Below are 23813 nucleotides of genomic sequence, written 5' to 3' on the forward strand. Positions count from 1 at the left end.
CGACGATGATGACGATAATGACGATGACGACGATGACGATGACGATGACGATGACGATGACAATGACCATGACCATGACGATGACGATAACGATGACGATGACGATGACGATGATGACCATGACCATGACCATGACCATGACCATGACCATGACCATGACCATGACGACCATGACCATGACCATGACCATGACCATGTTCATGATCATGACCATGATCATGACCACGATGACGACGATCATGACGATGACGATGACGATGACGGTGAGGATGAGGATGACGATGATCATGATGATGATGATGACGATGACGATAACAATGCACATGACGACGACGACGACGACGACGACGACGACGACAACGACGACGACAACGACGATGACGATGACAATGACGACGATGATGACGATAATGACGATGACGACGATGACGATGACGATGACGATGACGATGACGATGACCATGACCATGACCATGACGATGACGATGACGATGACGATGACGATGACGATGATGACCATGACCATGACCATGACCATGACCATGACCATGACCATGACCATGACCATGACCAGACCATGACCATGACCATGACCATGACCATGACCATGATCATGACCATGATCATGACTACGACGACGACGATCATGACGATGACGATGACGATGACGGTGAGGATGAGGATGACGATGATCATGATGATGATGATGACGATGACGATAACAATGCACATGACGACGACGACGACAACGACGATGACGATGACATTGACGACGATGATGACGATAATGACGATGACGACGATGACGATGACGATGACGATGACGATGACGATGACCATGACGATGACGATGACGATGACGATGACGATGACAATGACGATGATGACCATGACCATGACCATGACCATGACCATGACCATGACCATGACCATGACCATGACCAGACCATGACCATGACCATGACCATGACCATGACCATGATCATGACCATGATCATGACTACGACGACGACGATCATGACGATGACGATGACGATGACAGTGAGGATGAGGATGACGATGATCATGATGATGATGATGACGATGACGATAACAATGCACATGACGACGACGACGACGACGACGACAACGACGATGACGATGACAATGACGACGATGATGACGATAATGACGATGACGACGATGACGATGACGATGACGATGACCATGACCATGACCATGACGATGACCATGACGATGACGATGACGATGACGATGATGACCATGACCATGACCATGACCATGACCATGACCATGACCAGACCATGACCATGACCATGACCATGACCATAGCCATGACCATGACCATGACCATGACGACCATGACCATGACCATGACCATGACCATGACCATGACCATGACCATGACGACCATGACCATGACCATGACCATGACCATGACCATGACCATGACCATGACCATGACCATGACCATGACCATGACCATGACCATGACCATGACCATGACCATGACCATGACCAGACCATGACCATGACCATGACCATGACCATGACCATGATCATGACCATGATCATGACTACGACGACGACGATCATGACGATGACGATGACGATGACAGTGAGGATGAGGATGACGATGATCATGATGATGATGATGACGATGACGATAACAATGCACATGACGACGACGACGACGACGACGACAACGACGATGACGATGACAATGACGACGATGATGACGATAATGACGATGACGACGATGACGATGACGATGACGATGACCATGACCATGACCATGACGATGACCATGACGATGACGATGACGATGACGATGATGACCATGACCATGACCATGACCATGACCATGACCATGACCAGACCATGACCATGACCATGACCATGACCATAGCCATGACCATGACCATGACCATGACGACCATGACCATGACCATGACCATGACCATGACCATGACCATGACCATGACGACCATGACCATGACCATGACCATGACCATGACCATGACCATGACCATGACCATGACCATGACCATGACCATGACCATGACCATGACCATGACCATGACCATGACCATGACCATGACCATGACCACGACGACGACGATCATGACGATGACGATGACGATGACGGTGAGGATGAGGATGACGATGATCATGATGATGATGATGACGATGACGATAACAATGCACATGACGACGACGACGACGACGACGACGACGACGACAACGACGATGACGATGACAATGACGACGATGATGACGATAATGACGATGACGACGATGACGATGACGATGACGATGACCATGACGATGACCATGACGATGATGACGATAATGACGATGACGATGACAATGACGACGATGATGACGATAATGACGATGACGACGATGACGATGACGATGACGATGACGATGACCATGACCATGACCATGACCATGACGATGACGATGACGATGACGATGACGATGATGACCATGACCATGACCATGACCATGACCATGACCATGACCAGACCATGACCATGACCATGACCATGACCATGACCATGACCATGACCATGACGACCATGACCATGACCATGACCATGACCATGACCATGACCATGACCATGACCATGACCATGACCATGACCATGACCATGACCATGACCACGACGACGACGATCATGACGATGACGATGACGATGACGGTGAGGATGAGGATGACGATGATCATGATGATGATGATGACGATGACGATAACAATGCACATGACGACGACGACGACGACGACGACGACGACGACAACGACGATGACGATGACAATGACGACGATGATGACGATAATGACGATGACGACGATGACGATGACGATGACGATGACCATGACGATGACCATGACGATGATGACGATAATGACGATGACGATGACAATGACGACGATGATGACGATAATGACGATGACGACGATGACGATGACGATGACGATGACCATGACCATGACCATGACCATGACCATGACCATGACGATGACGATGACGATGACGATGATGACCATGACCATGACCATGACCATGACAATGACCATGACCAGACCATGACCATGACCATGACCATGACCATGACCATGACCATGACCATGACGACCATGACCATGACCATGACCATGACCATGACCATGACCATGACCATGACCATGATCATGATCATGATCATGACCATGATCATGACCACGACGACGACAATCATGACGATGACGATGACGATGACGGTGAGGATGAGGATGACGATGATCATGATGATGATGATGATGACGATGACGATAACAATGCACATGACGACGACGACGACGACGACGACGACGACGACAACGACGATGACGATGACAATGACGACGATGATGACGATAATGACGATGACGACGATGACGATGACGATGACGATGACGATGACCATGACCATGACCATGACGATGACGATGACGATGACGATGACAATGACGATGATGACCATGACCATGACCATGACCATGACCATGACCATGACCATGACCATGACCAGACCATGACCATGACCATGACCATGACCATGACCATGATCATGACCATGATCATGACTACGACGACGACGATCATGACGATGACGATGACGATGACAGTGAGGATGAGGATGACGATGATCATGATGATGATGATGACGATGACGATAACAATGCACATGACGACGACGACGACGACGACGACAACGACGATGACGATGACAATGACGACGATGATGACCATAATGACGATGACGACGATGACGATGACGATGACGATGACGATGACGATGACGATGACCATGACGATGACGATGACGATGACGATGACGATGACGATGATGACCACGACCATGACCATGACCATGACCATGACCATGACCAGACCATGACCATGACCATGACCATGACCATAGCCATGACCATGACCATGACCATGACGACCATGACCATGACCATGACCATGACCATGAGCATGAGCATGACCATGACGACCATGACCATGACCATGACCATGACCATGACCATGACCATGACCATGACCAGACCATGACCATGACCAGACCATGACCATGACCATGACCATGACCATGACCATGATCATGACCATGATCATGACCACGACGACGACGATCATGACGATGACGATGACGATGACGGTGAGGATGAGGATGACGATGATCATGATGATGATGATGACGATGACGATAACAATGCACATGACGACGACGACGACGACAACAACGACGATGACGATGACATTGACGACGATGATGACGATAATGACGATGACGACGATGACGATGACGATGACGATGACGATGACGATGACCATGACCATGACGATGTCGATGACGATGACGATGACGATGACGATGACGATGACGATGACGATGACCATGACCATGACGATGACGATGACGATGACCATGACCATGACCATGACCATGGACCATGACCATGACCATGACCAGACCATGACCGTGACCGTGACCGTGACCGTGACCGTGACCGTGACCGTGACCGTGACCGTGACTGTGACCGTGACCGTGACCGTGACCGTGACCGTGACCGTGACCGTGACCGTGACCGTGACCGTGACCGTGACCGTGACCGTGACCGTGACCGTGACCGTGACCGTGACCGTGACCGTGACCATGACCGTGACCATGACCATGACCATGACCATGACCATGACCATGACCATGACGATGACCATGACCATGACCATGACCATGACCATGACCATGACCATGACCATGGACCATGACCATGACCATGACCGTGACCGTGACCGTGACCGTGACCGTGACCGTGACCGTGACCATGACCATGACGATGACCATGACCATGACCATGATCATGACCATGATCATGACTACGACGACGACGATCATGACGATGACGATGACGATGACAGTGAGGATGAGGATGACGATGATCATGATGATGATGATGACGATGACGATAACAATGCACATGACGACGACGACGACGACGACGACAACGACGATGACGATGACAATGACGACGATGATGACGATAATGACGATGACGACGATGACGATGACGATGACCATGACGATGACGATGACCATGACCATGACGATGACGATGACGATGACGATGACGATGACGATGATGACCATGACCATGACCATGACCATGACCATGACCATGACCAGACCATGACCATGACCATGACCATGACCATGACCATGACCATGACCATGACCATGACCATGACCATGACCATGACCATGACCATGATCATGATCATGACCATGACCATGACCATGATCATGACCACGACGACGACGATCATGACGATGACGATGACGATGACGGTGAGGATGAGGATGACGATGATGATGATGATGATGATGACGATGACGATAACAATGCACATGACGACGACGACGATGACAATGACGACGATGATGACGATGACAATGACGACGATGATGACGATAATGACGATGACGACGATGACGATGACGATGACGATGACGATGACCATGACCATGACCATGACCATGACGATGACGATGACCATGACCATGACCATGACCATGACCATGGACCATGACCATGACCATGACCAGACCATGACCATGACCATGACCATGACCATGACCATGACCATGACCATGACCATGACCACGACGACGACGATCATGACGATGACGATGACGATGACGGTGAGGATGAGGATGACGATGATCATGATGATGATGATGACGATGACGATAACAATGCACATGACGACGACGACGACGACGACGACGACGACGACAACGACGATGACGATGACAATGACGACGATGATGACGATAATGACGATGACGACGATGACGATGACGATGACGATGACCATGACGATGACCATGACGATGATGACGATAATGACGATGACGATGACAATGACGACGATGATGACGATAATGACGATGACGACGATGACGATGACGATGACGATGACGATGACCATGACCATGACCATGACCATGACCATGACCATGACGATGACGATGACGATGATGACCATGACCATGACCATGACCATGACCATGACCAGACCATGACCATGACCATGACCATGACCATGACCATGACCATGACCATGACCATGACGACCATGACCATGACCATGACCATGACCATGACCATGACCATGACCATGACCATGACCATGACCATGACCATGACCATGACCATGACCACGACGACGACGATCATGACGATGACGATGACGATGACGGTGAGGATGAGGATGACGATGATCATGATGATGATGATGACGATGACGATAACAATGCACATGACGACGACGACGACGACGACGACGACGACGACAACGACGATGACGATGACAATGACGACGATGATGACGATAATGACGATGACGACGATGACGATGACGATGACGATGACCATGACGATGACCATGACGATGATGACGATAATGACGATGACGATGACAATGACGACGATGATGACGATAATGACGATGACGACGATGACGATGACGATGACGATGACGATGACCATGACCATGACCATGACCATGACGATGACGATGACGATGACGATGACGATGATGACCATGACCATGACCATGACCATGACCATGACCATGACCAGACCATGACCATGACCATGACCATGACCATGACGACCATGACCATGACCATGACGACCATGACCATGACCATGACCATGACCATGACCATGACCATGACCATGACCATGATCATGATCATGATCATGACCATGATCATGACCACGACGACGACAATCATGACGATGACGATGACGATGACGGTGAGGATGAGGATGACGATGATCATGATGATGATGATGATGACGATGACGATAACAATGCACATGACGACGACGACGACGACGACGACGACGACGACAACGACGATGACGATGACAATGACGACGATGATGACGATAATGACGATGACGACGATGACGATGACGATGACGATGACCATGACCATGACCATGACGATGGCGATGACGATGACGATGACGATGACGATGATGACCATGACCATGACCATGACCATGACCATGACCATGACCATGACCATGACCATGACCAGACCATGACCATGACCATGACCATGACCATGACCATGATCATGACCATGATCATGACCACGACGACGACGATCATGACGATGACGATGACGATGACGGTGAGGATGAGGATGACGATGATCATGATGATGATGATGACGATGACGATAACAATGCACATGACGACGACGACGACGACGACAACGACGATGACGATGACATTGACGACGATGATGACGATAATGACGATGACGACGATGACGATGACGATGACGATGACGATGACGATGACCATGACCATGACCATGACGATGACGATGACGATGACAATGACGATGATGACCATGACCATGACCATGACCATGACCATGACCATGACCATGACCATGACCAGACCATGACCATGACCATGACCATGACCATGACCATGATCATGACCATGATCATGACTACGACGACGACGATCATGACGATGACGATGACGATGACAGTGAGGATGAGGATGACGATGATCATGATGATGATGATGACGATGACGATAACAATGCACATGACGACGACGACGACGACGACGACAACGACGATGACGATGACAATGACGACGATGATGACCATAATGACGATGACGACGATGACGATGACGATGACGATGACGATGACGATGACGATGACCATGACGATGACCATGACGATGACGATGACGATGACGATGATGACCACGACCATGACCATGACCATGACCATGACCATGACCAGACCATGACCATGACCATGACCATGACCATAGCCATGACCATGACCATGACCATGACGACCATGACCATGACCATGACCATGACCATGAGCATGAGCATGACCATGACGACCATGACCATGACCATGACCATGACCATGACCATGACCATGACAAGACCATGACCATGACCATGACCATGACCATGACCATGACCATGACCATGATCATGACCATGATCATGACTACGACGACGACGATCATGACGATGACGATGACGATGACAGTGAGGATGAGGATGACGATGATCATGATGATGATGATGACGATGACGATAACAATGCACATGACGACGACGACGACGACGACGACAACGACGATGACGATGACAATGACGACGATGATGACGATAATGACGATGACGACGATGACGATGACGATGACGATGACGATGACGATGACCATGACCATGACGATGACGATGACGATGACGATGACGATGACGATGATGACCATGACCATGACCATGACCATGACCATGACCATGACCAGACCATGACCATGACCATGACCATGACCATGACCATGACCATGACCATGACCATGACCATGACCATGACCATGACCATGACCATGACCATGACCATGACCATGATCATGATCATGACCATGACCATGACCATGATCATGACCACGACGACGACGATCATGACGATGACGATGACGATGACGGTGAGGATGAGGATGACGATGACAATGACGACGATGATGACGATAATGACGATGACGACGATGACGATGACGATGACGATGACGATGACCATGACCATGACCATGACCATGACCATGACGATGACGATGACGATGACGATGATGACCATGACCATGACCATGACCATGACCATGACCATGACCAGACCATGACCATGACCATGACCATGACCATGACCATGACCATGACCATGACGACCATGACCATGACCATGACCATGACCATGACCATGACCATGACCATGACCATGACCATGACCATGACCATGACCATGACCATGACCACGACCATGACGATCATGACGATGACGATGACGATGACGGTGAGGATGAGGATGACGATGATCATGATGATGATGATGACGATGACGATAACAATGCACATGACGACGACGACGACGACGACGACGACGACGACAACGACGATGACGATGACAATGACGACGATGATGACGATAATGACGATGACGACGATGACGATGACGATGACGATGACCATGGCGATGACCATGACGATAATGACGATAATGACGATGACGATGACAATGACGACGATGATGACGATAATGACGATGACGACGATGACGATGACCATGACGGTGACGGTGAGGATGAGGATGACGATGATGATGATGATGATGATGACGATGACGATAACAATGCACATGACGACGACGACGATGACAATGACGACGATGATGACGATGACAATGACGACGATGATGACGATAATGACGATGACGACGATGATGATGACGATGACGATGACGATGACGATGACCATGACCATGACGATGACGATGACGATGACGATGACGATGACGATGATGACCATGACCATGACCATGACCATGACCATGACCATGACCATGACCATGACCATGACCAGACCATGACCATGACCAGACCATGACCATGACCATGACCATGACCATGACCATGATCATGACCATGATCATGACCACGACGACGACGATCATGACGATGACGATGACGATGACGGTGAGGATGAGGATGACGATGATCATGATGATGATGATGACGATGACGATAACAATGCACATGACGACGACGACGACGACAACAACGACGATGACGATGACATTGACGACGATGATGACGATAATGACGATGACGACGATGACGATGACGATGACGATGACGATGACGATGACCATGACCATGACGATGACGATGACGATGACGATGACGATGACGATGACGATGACGATGACGATGACCATGACCATGACCATGACGATGACGATGACCATGACCATGACCATGACCATGGACCATGACCATGACCATGACCAGACCATGACCGTGACCGTGACCGTGACCGTGACCGTGACCGTGACCGTGACCGTGACCGTGACTGTGACCGTGACCGTGACCGTGACCGTGACCGTGACCGTGACCGTGACCGTGACCGTGACCGTGACCGTGACCGTGACCGTGACCGTGACCGTGACCGTGACCGTGACCATGACCGTGACCATGACCATGACCATGACCATGACCATGACCATGACCATGACGATGACCATGACCATGACCATGACCATGACCATGACCATGACCATGACCATGGACCATGACCATGACCATGACCGTGACCGTGACCGTGACCGTGACCGTGACCGTGACCGTGACCATGACCATGACGATGACCATGACCATGACCATGATCATGACCATGATCATGACTACGACGACGACGATCATGACGATGACGATGACGATGACAGTGAGGATGAGGATGACGATGATCATGATGATGATGATGACGATGACGATAACAATGCACATGACGACGACGACGACGACGACGACAACGACGATGACGATGACAATGACGACGATGATGACGATAATGACGATGACGACGATGACGATGACGATGACGATGACGATGACGATGACCATGACCATGACGATGACGATGACGATGACGATGACGATGACGATGATGACCATGACCATGACCATGACCATGACCATGACCATGACCAGACCATGACCATGACCATGACCATGACCATGACCATGACCATGACCATGACCATGACCATGACCATGACCATGACCATGACCATGACCATGATCATGATCATGACCATGACCATGACCATGATCATGACCACGACGACGACGATCATGACGATGACGATGACGATGACGGTGAGGATGAGGATGACGATGATGATGATGATGATGATGATGACGATGACGATAACAATGCACATGACGACGACGACGATGACAATGACGACGATGATGACGATGACAATGACGAAGATGATGACGATAATGACGATGACGACGATGACGATGACGATGACGATGACGATGACGATGACCATGACCATGACCATGACGATGACGATGACCATGACCATGACCATGACCATGACCATGGACCATGACCATGACCATGACCAGACCATGACCGTGACCGTGACCGTGACCGTGACCGTGACCGTGACCGTGACCGTGACCGTGACCGTGACCGTGACCGTGACCGTGACCGTGACCGTGAGCGTGACCGTGACCGTGACCGTGACCATGACCATGACCATGACCATGACGATGACCATGACCATGACGATGACGATGACGATGACGATGAAGATGACGATGATGACCATGACCATGACCATGACCATGACCATGACCATGACCATGACCATGACCAGACCATGACCATGACCATGACCATGACCATGATCATGACCATGATCATGACTACGACGACGACGATCATGACAATGACGATGACGATGACAGTGAGGATGAGGATGACGATGATCATGATGATGATGATGACGGTGACGATAACAATGCACATGACGACGACGACGACGACGACAACGACGATGACGATGACAGTGACGACGATGATGACGATAATGACGATGACGACGATGACGATGACGATGACGATGACGATGACAATGACCATGACCATGACGATGACGATAACGATGACGATGACGATGACGATGATGACCATGACCATGACCATGACCATGACCATGACCATGACCATGACCATGACGACCATGACCATGACCATGACCATGACCATGTTCATGATCATGACCATGATCATGACCACGATGACGACGATCATGACGATGACGATGACGATGACGGTGAGGATGAGGATGACGATGATCATGATGATGATGATGACGATGACGATAACAATGCACATGACGACGACGACGACGACGACGATGACGACGACAACGACGACGACAACGACGATGACGATGACAATGACGACGATGATGACGATAATGACGATGACGACGATGACGATGACGATGACGATGACGATGACGATGACCATGACCATGACCATGACGATGACGATGACGATGACGATGACGATGACGATGATGACCATGACCATGACCATGACCATGACCATGACCATGACCATGACCATGACCATGACCAGACCATGACCATGACCATGACCATGACCATGACCATGATCATGACCATGATCATGACCACGACGACGACGATCATGACGATGACGATGACGATGACGGTGAGGATGAGGATGACGATGATCATGATGATGATGATGACGATGACGATAACAATGCACATGACGACGACGACGACAACGACGATGACGATGACATTGACGACGATGATGACGATAATGACGATGACGACGATGACGATGACGATGACGATGACGATGACGATGACCATGACGATGACGATGACGATGACGATGACGATGACAATGACGATGATGACCATGACCATGACCATGACCATGACCATGACCATGACCATGACCATGACCATGACCAGACCATGACCATGACCATGACCATGACCATGACCATGATCATGACCATGATCATGACTACGACGACGACGATCATGACGATGACGATGACGATGACAGTGAGGATGAGGATGACGATGATCATGATGATGATGATGACGATGACGATAACAATGCACATGACGACGACGACGACGACGACGACAACGACGATGACGATGACAATGACGACGATGATGACGATAATGACGATGACGACGATGACGATGACGATGACGATGACCATGACCATGACCATGACCATGACCATGACGATGACGATGACGATGACGATGACGATGATGACCATGACCATGACCATGACCATGACCATGACCATGACCAGACCATGACCATGACCATGACCATGACCATAGCCATGACCATGACCATGACCATGACGACCATGACCATGACCATGACCATGACCATGACCATGACCATGACCATGACGACCATGACCATGACCATGACCATGACCATGACCATGACCATGACCATGACCATGACCATGACCATGACCATGACCATGACCATGACCATGACCATGACCATGACCATGACCATGACCATGACCACGACGACGACGATCATGACGATGACGATGACGATGACGGTGAGGATGAGGATGACGATGATCATGATGATGATGATGACGATGACGATAACAATGCACATGACGACGACGACGACGACGACGACGACGACGACAACGACGATGACGATGACAATGACGACGATGATGACGATAATGACGATGACGACGATGACGATGACGATGACGATGACCATGACGATGACCATGACGATGATGACGATAATGACGATGACGATGACAATGACGACGATGATGACGATAATGACGATAACGACGATGACGATGACGATGACGATGACGATGACCATGACCATGACCATGACCATGACGATGACGATGACGATGACGATGACGATGATGACCATGACCATGACCATGACCATGACCATGACCATGACCAGACCATGACCATGACCATGACCATGACCATGACCATGACCATGACCATGACGACCATGACCATGACCATGACCATGACCATGACCATGACCATGACCATGACCATGACCATGACCATGACCATGACCATGACCATGACCATGACCATGACCACGACGACGACGATCATGACGATGACGATGACGATGACGGTGAGGATGAGGATGACGATGATCATGATGATGATGATGACGATGACGATAACAATGCACATGACGACGACGACGACGACGACGACGACGACGACAACGACGATGACGATGACAATGACGACGATGATGACGATAATGACGATGACGACGATGACGATGACGATGACGATGACCATGACGATGACCATGACGATGATGACGATAATGACGATGACGATGACAATGACGACGATGATGACGATAATGACGATGACGACGATGACGATGACGATGACGATGACGATGACCATGACCATGACCATGACCATGACCATGACGATGACGATGACGATGACGATGATGACCATGACCATGACCATGACCATGACAATGACCATGACCAGACCATGACCATGACCATGACCATGACCATGACCATGACCATGACGACCATGACCATGACCATGACCATGACCATGACCATGACCATGACCATGACCATGATCATGATCATGATCATGACCATGATCATGACCACGACGACGACAATCATGACGATGACGATGACGATGACGGTGAGGATGAGGATGACGATGATCATGATGATGATGATGATGACGATGACGATAACAATGCACATGACGACGACGACGACGACGACGACGACGACGACAACGACGATGACGATGACAATGACGACGATGATGACGATAATGACGATGACGACGATGACGATGACGATGACGATGACCATGACCATGACCATGACGATGGCGATGACGATGACGATGACGATGACGATGATGACCATGACCATGACCATGACCATGACCATGACCATGACCATGACCATGACCATGACCAGACCATGACCATGACCATGACCATGACCATGACCATGATCATGACCATGATCATGACCACGACGACGACGATCATGACGATGACGATGACGATGACGGTGAGGATGAGGATGACGATGATCATGATGATGATGATGACGATGACGATAACAATGCACATGACGACGACGACGACGACGACAACGACGATGACGATGACATTGACGACGATGATGACGATAATGACGATGACGACGATGACGATGACGATGACGATGACGATGACGATGACCATGACGATGACGATGACGATGACGATGACGATGACGATGATGACCACGACCATGACCATGACCATGACCATGACCATGACCATGACCATGACCACACCATGACCATGACCATGACCATGACCATGACCATGATCATGACCATGATCATGACTACGACGACGACGATCATGACGATGACGATGACGATGACAGTGAGGATGAGGATGACGATGATCATGATGATGATGATGACGATGACGATAACAATGCACATGACGACAACGACGACGACGACGACAACGACGATGACGATGACAATGACGACGATGATGACCATAATGACGATGACGACGATGACGATGACGATGACGATGACGATGACGATGACGATGACCATGACGATGACGATGACGATGACGATGACGATGACGATGATGACCACGACCATGACCATGACCATGACCATGACCATGACCAGACCATGACCATGACCATGACCATGACCATAGCCATGACCATGACCATGACCATGACGACCATGACCATGACCATGACCATGACCATGAGCATGAGCATGACCATGACGACCATGACCATGACCATGACCATGACCATGACCATGACCATGACCATGACCATGACCATGACCATGACCATGACCATGACCATGACCATGACCATGACCATGACCATGACCATGACCATGACCATGACCATGACCATGACCATGACCATGATCATGACCATGATCATGACTACGACGACGACGATCATGACGATGACGATGACGATGACAGTGAGGATGAGGATGACGATGATCATGATGATGATGATGACGATGACGATAACAATGCACATGACGACGACGACGACGACGACGACAACGACGATGACGATGACAATGACGACGATGATGACGATAATGACGATGACGACGATGACGATGACGATGACGATGACGATGACGATGACCATGACCATGACGATGACGATGACGATGACGATGACGATGACGATGATGACCATGACCATGACCATGACCATGACCATGACCATGACCAGACCATGACCATGACCATGACCATGACCATGACCATGACCATGACCATGACCATGACCATGACCATGACCATGACCATGACCATGACCATGATCATGATCATGACCATGACCATGACCATGATCATGACCACGACGACGATGATCATGACGATGACGATGACGATGATGACGATAATGACGATGACGATGACAATGACGACGATGATGACGATAATGACGATGACGACGATGACGATGACGATGACGATGACGATGACCATGACCATGACGACGACGACGACGACGACGACGACGACGACAACGACGATGACGATGACAATGACGACGATGATGACGATAATGACGATGACGACGATGACGATGACGATGACGATGACCATGACAATGACCATGACGATGGCGATGACGATGACGATGACGATGACGATGATGACCATGACCATGACCATGACCATGACCATGACCATGACCATGACCATGACCATGACCAGACCATGACCATGACCATGACCATGACCATGACCATGATCATGACCATGATCATGACCACGACGACGACGATCATGACGATGACGATGACGATGACGGTGAGGATGAGGATGACGATGATCATGATGATGATGATGACGATGACGATAACAATGCACATGACGACGACGACGACGACGACAACGACGATGACGATGACATTGACGACGATGATGACGATAATGACGATGACGACGATGACGATGACGATGACGATGACGATGACGATGACCATGACCATGACCATGACGATGACGATGACGATGACAATGACGACGATGACGATGACCATGACCATGACCATGACCATGACCATGACCATGACCATGACCAGACCATGACCATGACCATGACCATGACCATGACCATGATCATGACCATGATCATGACTACGACGACGACGATCATGACGATGACGATGACGATGACAGTGAGGATGAGGATGACGATGATCATGATGATGATGATGACGATGACGATAACAATGCACATGACGACGACGACGACGACGACGACAACGACGATGACGATGACAATGACGACGATGATGACCATAATGACGATGACGACGATGACGATGACGATGACGATGACGATGACGATGACGATGACCATGACGATGACGATGACGATGACGATGACGATGACGATGATGACCACGACCATGACCATGACCATGACCATGACCATGACCAGACCATGACCATGACCATGACCATGACCATAGCCATGACCATGACCATGACCATGACGACCATGACCATGACCATGACCATGACCATGAGCATGAGCATGACCATGACGACCATGACCATGACCATGACCATGACCATGACCATGACCATGACCATGACCATGACCATGACCATGACCATGACCATGACCATGACCATGACCATGACCATGACCATGACCATGACCATGACCATGACCATGACCATGACCATGACCATGACCATGACCATGACCATGATCATGACCATGATCATGACTACGACGACGACGATCATGACGATGACGATGACGATGACAGTGAGGATGAGGATGACGATGATCATGATGATGATGATGACGATGACGATAACAATGCACATGACGACGACGACGACGACGACGACAACGACGATGACGATGACAATGACGACGATGATGACGATAATGACGATGACGACGATGACGATGACGATTACGATGACGATGACGATGACCATGACGATGACGATGACGATGACGATGACGATGACGATGACGATGATGACCATGACCATGACCATGACCATGACCATGACCATGACCAGACCATGACCATGACCATGACCATGACCATGACCATGACCATGACCATGACCATGACCATGACCATGACCATGACCATGACCATGACCATGACCATGACCATGATCATGATCATGACCATGACCATGACCATGATCATGACCACGACGACGACGATCATGACGATGACGATGACGATGACGGTGAGGATGAGGATGACGATGACAATGACGACGATGATGACGATAATGACGATGACGACGATGACGATGACGATGACGATGACGATGACCATGACCATGACCATGACCATGACCATGACGATGACGATGACGATGACGATGATGACCATGACCATGACCATGACCATGACCATGACCATGACCAGACCATGACCATGACCATGACCATGACCATGACCATGACCATGACCATGACGACCATGACCATGAGCATGACCATGACCATGACCATGACCATGACCATGACCATGACCATGACCATGACCATGACCATGACCACGACGACGACGATCATGACGATGACGATGACGATGACGGTGAGGATGAGGATGACGATGATCATGATGATGATGATGACGATGACGATAACAATGCACATGACGACGACGACGACGACGACGACGACGACGACAACGACGATGACGATGACAATGACGACGATGATGACGATAATGACGATGACGACGATGACGATGACGATGACGATGACCATGACGATGACCATGACGATGATGACGATAATGACGATGACGATGACAATGACGACGATGATGACGATAATGACGATGACGACGATGACGATGACGATGACGATGACGATGACCATGACCATGACCATGACCATGACCATGACGATGACGATGACGATGACGATGATGACCATGACCATGACCATGACCATGACCATGACCATGACCAGACCATGACCATGACCATGACCATGACAATGACCATGACCATGACCATGACGACCATGACCATGACCATGACCATGACCATGACCATGACCATGACCATGATCATGATCATGATCATGACCATGATCATGACCACGACGACGACAATCATGACGATGACGATGACGATGACGGTGAGGATGAGGATGACGATGATCATGATGATGATGATGATGACGATGACGATAACAATGCACATGACGACGACGACGACGACGACGACGACGACGACAACGACGATGACGATGACAATGACGACGATGATGACGATAATGACGATGACGACGATGACGATGACGATGACGATGACCATGACCATGACCATGACGATGGCGATGACGATGACGATGACGATGACGATGATGACCATGACCATGACCATGACCATGACCATGACCATGACCATGACCATGACCATGACCAGACCATGACCATGACCATGACCATGACCATGACCATGATCATGACCATGATCATGACCACGACGACGACGATCATGACGATGACGATGACGATGACGGTGAGGATGAGGATGACGATGATCATGATGATGATGATGACGATGACGATAACAATGCACATGACGACGACGACGACGACGACAACGACGATGACGATGACATTGACGACGATGATGACGATAATGACGATGACGACGATGACGATGACGATGACGATGACGATGACGATGACCATGACCATGACGATGACGATGACGATGACGATGACAATGACGATGATGACCATGACCATGACCATGACCATGACCATGACCATGACCATGACCATGACCAGACCATGACCATGACCATGACCATGACCATGACCATGATCATGACCATGATCATGACTACGACGACGACAATCATGACGATGACGATGACGATGACAGTGAGGATGAGGATGACGATGATCATGATGATGATGATGACGATGACGATAACAATGCACATGACGACGACGACGACGACGACGACAACGACGATGACGATGACAATGACGACGATGATGACCATCATGACGATGACGACGATGACGATGACGATGACGATGACGATGACGATGACCATGACCATGACGATGACGATGACGATGACGATGACGATGACGATGATGACCACGACCATGACCATGACCATGACCATGACCATGACCAGACCATGACCATGACCATGACCATGACCATAGCCATGACCATGACCATGACCATGACGACCATGACCATGACCATGACCATGACCATGAGCATGAGCATGAGCATGACCATGACGACCATGACCATGACCATGACCATGACCATGACCATGACCATGACCATGACCATGACCATGACCATGACCATGACCATGACCATGACCATGACCATGACCATGACCATGACCATGACCATGACCATGACCATGACCATGACCATGACCATGATCATGACCATGATCATGACTACGACGACGACGATCATGACGATGACGATGACGATGACAGTGAGGATGAGGATGACGATGATCATGATGATGATGATGACGATGACGATAACAATGCACATGACGACGACGACGACGACGACGACAACGACGATGACGATGACAATGACGACGATGATGACCATAATGACGATGACGACGATGACGATGACGATGACGATGACGATGACGATGACGATGACCATGACGATGACGATGACGATGACGATGACGATGACGATGATGACCACGACCATGACCATGACCATGACCATGACCATGACCAGACCATGACCATGACCATGACCATGACCATGACCATGACCATGACCATGACCATGACCATGACCATGAGCATGACCATGACCATGACCATGACCATGACCATGACCATGACCATGATCATGATCATGACCATGACCATGACCATGATCATGACCACGACGACGACGATCATGACGATGACGATGACGATGACGGTGAGGATGAGGATGACGATGATCATGATGATGATGATGACGATGACGATAACAATGCACATGACGACGACGACGACGACGACGACAACGACGATGACGATGACAATGACGACGATGATGACCATAATGACGATGACGACGATGACGATGACGATGACGATGACGATGACGATGACGATGACCATGACGATGACGATGACGATGACGATGACGATGACGATGATGACCACGACCATGACCATGACCATGACCATGACCATGACCAGACCATGACCATGACCATGACCATGACCATAGCCATGACCATGACCATGACCATGACGACCATGACCATGACCATGACCATGACCATGAGCATGAGCATGACCATGACGACCATGACCATGACCATGACCATGACCTAGCCATGACCATGACCATGACCATGACCATGACCATGACCATGACCATGACCATGACCATGACCATGACCATGACCATGACCATGACCATGACCATGACCATGACCATGACCATGACCATGATCATGACCATGATCATGACTACGACGACGACGATCATGACGATGACGATGACGATGACAGTGAGGATGAGGATGACGATGATCATGATGATGATGATGACGATGACGATAACAATGCACATGACGACGACGACGACGACGACGACAACGACGATGACGATGACAATGACGACGATGATGACGATAATGACGATGACGACGATGACGATGACGATTACGATGACGATGACGATGACCATGACCATGACGATGACGATGACGATGACGATGACGATGACGATGATGACCATGACCATGACCATGACCATGACCATGACCATGACCAGACCATGACCATGACCATGACCATGGCCATGACCATGACCATGACCATGACCATGATCATGACCATGACCATGACCATGACCATGACCATGACCATGACCATGATCATGATCATGACCATGACCATGACCATGATCATGACCACGACGACGACGATCATGACGATGACGATGACGATGACGGTGAGGATGAGGATGACGATGACAATGACGACGATGATGACGATAATGACGATGACGACGATGACGATGACGATGACGATGACGATGACCATGACCATGACCATGACCATGACCATGACGATGACGATGACGATGACGATGATGACCATGACCATGACCATGACCATGACCATGACCATGACCAGACCATGACCATGACCATGACCATGACCATGACCATGACCATGACCATGACGACCATGACCATGACCATGACCATGACCATGACCATGACCATGACCATGACCATGACCATGACCATGACCATGACCATGACCACGACGACGACGATCATGACGATGACGATGACGATGACGGTGAGGATGAGGATGACGATGATCATGATGATGATGATGACGATGACGATAACAATGCACATGACGACGACGACGACGACGACGACGACGACGACAACGACGATGACGATGACAATGACGACGATGATGACGATAATGACGATGACGACGATGACGATGACGATGACGATGACCATGACGATGACCATGACGATGATGACGATAATGACGATGACGATGACAATGACGACGATGATGACGATAATGACGATGACGACGATGACGATGACGATGACGATGACCATGACCATGACCATGACCATGACCATGACGATGACGATGACGATGACGATGACGATGATGACCATGACCATGACCATGACCATGACCATGACCATGACCAGACCATGACCATGACCATGACCATGACCATGACCATGACCATGACCATGACGACCATGACCATGACCATGACCATGACCATGACCATGACCATGACCATGATCATGATCATGATCATGACCATGATCATGACCACGACGACGACAATCATGACGATGACGATGACGATGACGGTGAGGATGAGGATGACGATGATCATGATGATGATGATGATGACGATGACGATAACAATGCACATGACGACGACGACGACGACGACGACGACGACGACAACGACGATGACGATGACAATGACGACGATGATGACGATAATGACGATGACGACGATGACGATGACGATGACGATGACCATGACCATGACCATGACGATGACGATGACGATGACGATGACGATGACGATGATGACCATGACCATGACCATGACCATGACCATGACCATGACCATGACCATGACCATGACCAGACCATGACCATGACCATGACCATGACCATGACCATGATCATGACCATGATCATGACCACGACGACGACGATCATGACGATGACGATGACGATGACGGTGAGGATGAGGATGACGATGATCATGATGATGATGATGACGATGACGATAACAATGCACATGACGACGACGACGACGACGACAACGACGATGACGATGACATTGACGACGATGATGACGATAATGACGATGACGACGATGACGATGACGATGACGATGACGATGACGATGACCATGACCATGACGATGACGATGACGATGACGATGACAATGACGATGATGACCATGACCATGACCATGACCATGACCATGACCATGACCATGACCATGACCAGACCATGACCATGACCATGACCATGACCATGACCATGATCATGACCATGATCATGACTACGACGACGACGATCATGACGATGACGATGACGATGACAGTGAGGATGAGGATGACGATGATCATGATGATGATGATGACGATGACGATAACAATGCACATGACGACGACGACGACGACGACGACAACGACGATGACGATGACAATGACGACGATGATGACCATAATGACGATGACGACGATGACGATGACGATGACGATGACGATGACGATGACCATGACCATGACCATGACGATGACGATGACGATGACGATGACGATGATGACCACGACCATGACCATGACCATGACCATGACCATGACCAGACCATGACCATGACCATGACCATGACCATAGCCATGACCATGACCATGACCATGACGACCATGACCATGACCATGACCATGAGCATGAGCATGAGCATGACCATGACGACCATGACCATGACCATGACCATGACCATGACCATGACCATGACCATGACCATGACCGTGACCATGACCATGACCATGACCATGACCATGACCATGACCATGACCATGACCATGACCATGACCATGACCATGACCATGACCATGACCATGATCATGACCATGATCATGACTACGACGACGACGATCATGACGA

The sequence above is a fragment of the Lineus longissimus genome, chromosome 15 (assembly GCF_910592395.1).
Source record: "Lineus longissimus chromosome 15, tnLinLong1.2, whole genome shotgun sequence".
NCBI classification, from domain to species: Eukaryota; Metazoa; Nemertea; class Pilidiophora; order Heteronemertea; family Lineidae; genus Lineus; species Lineus longissimus.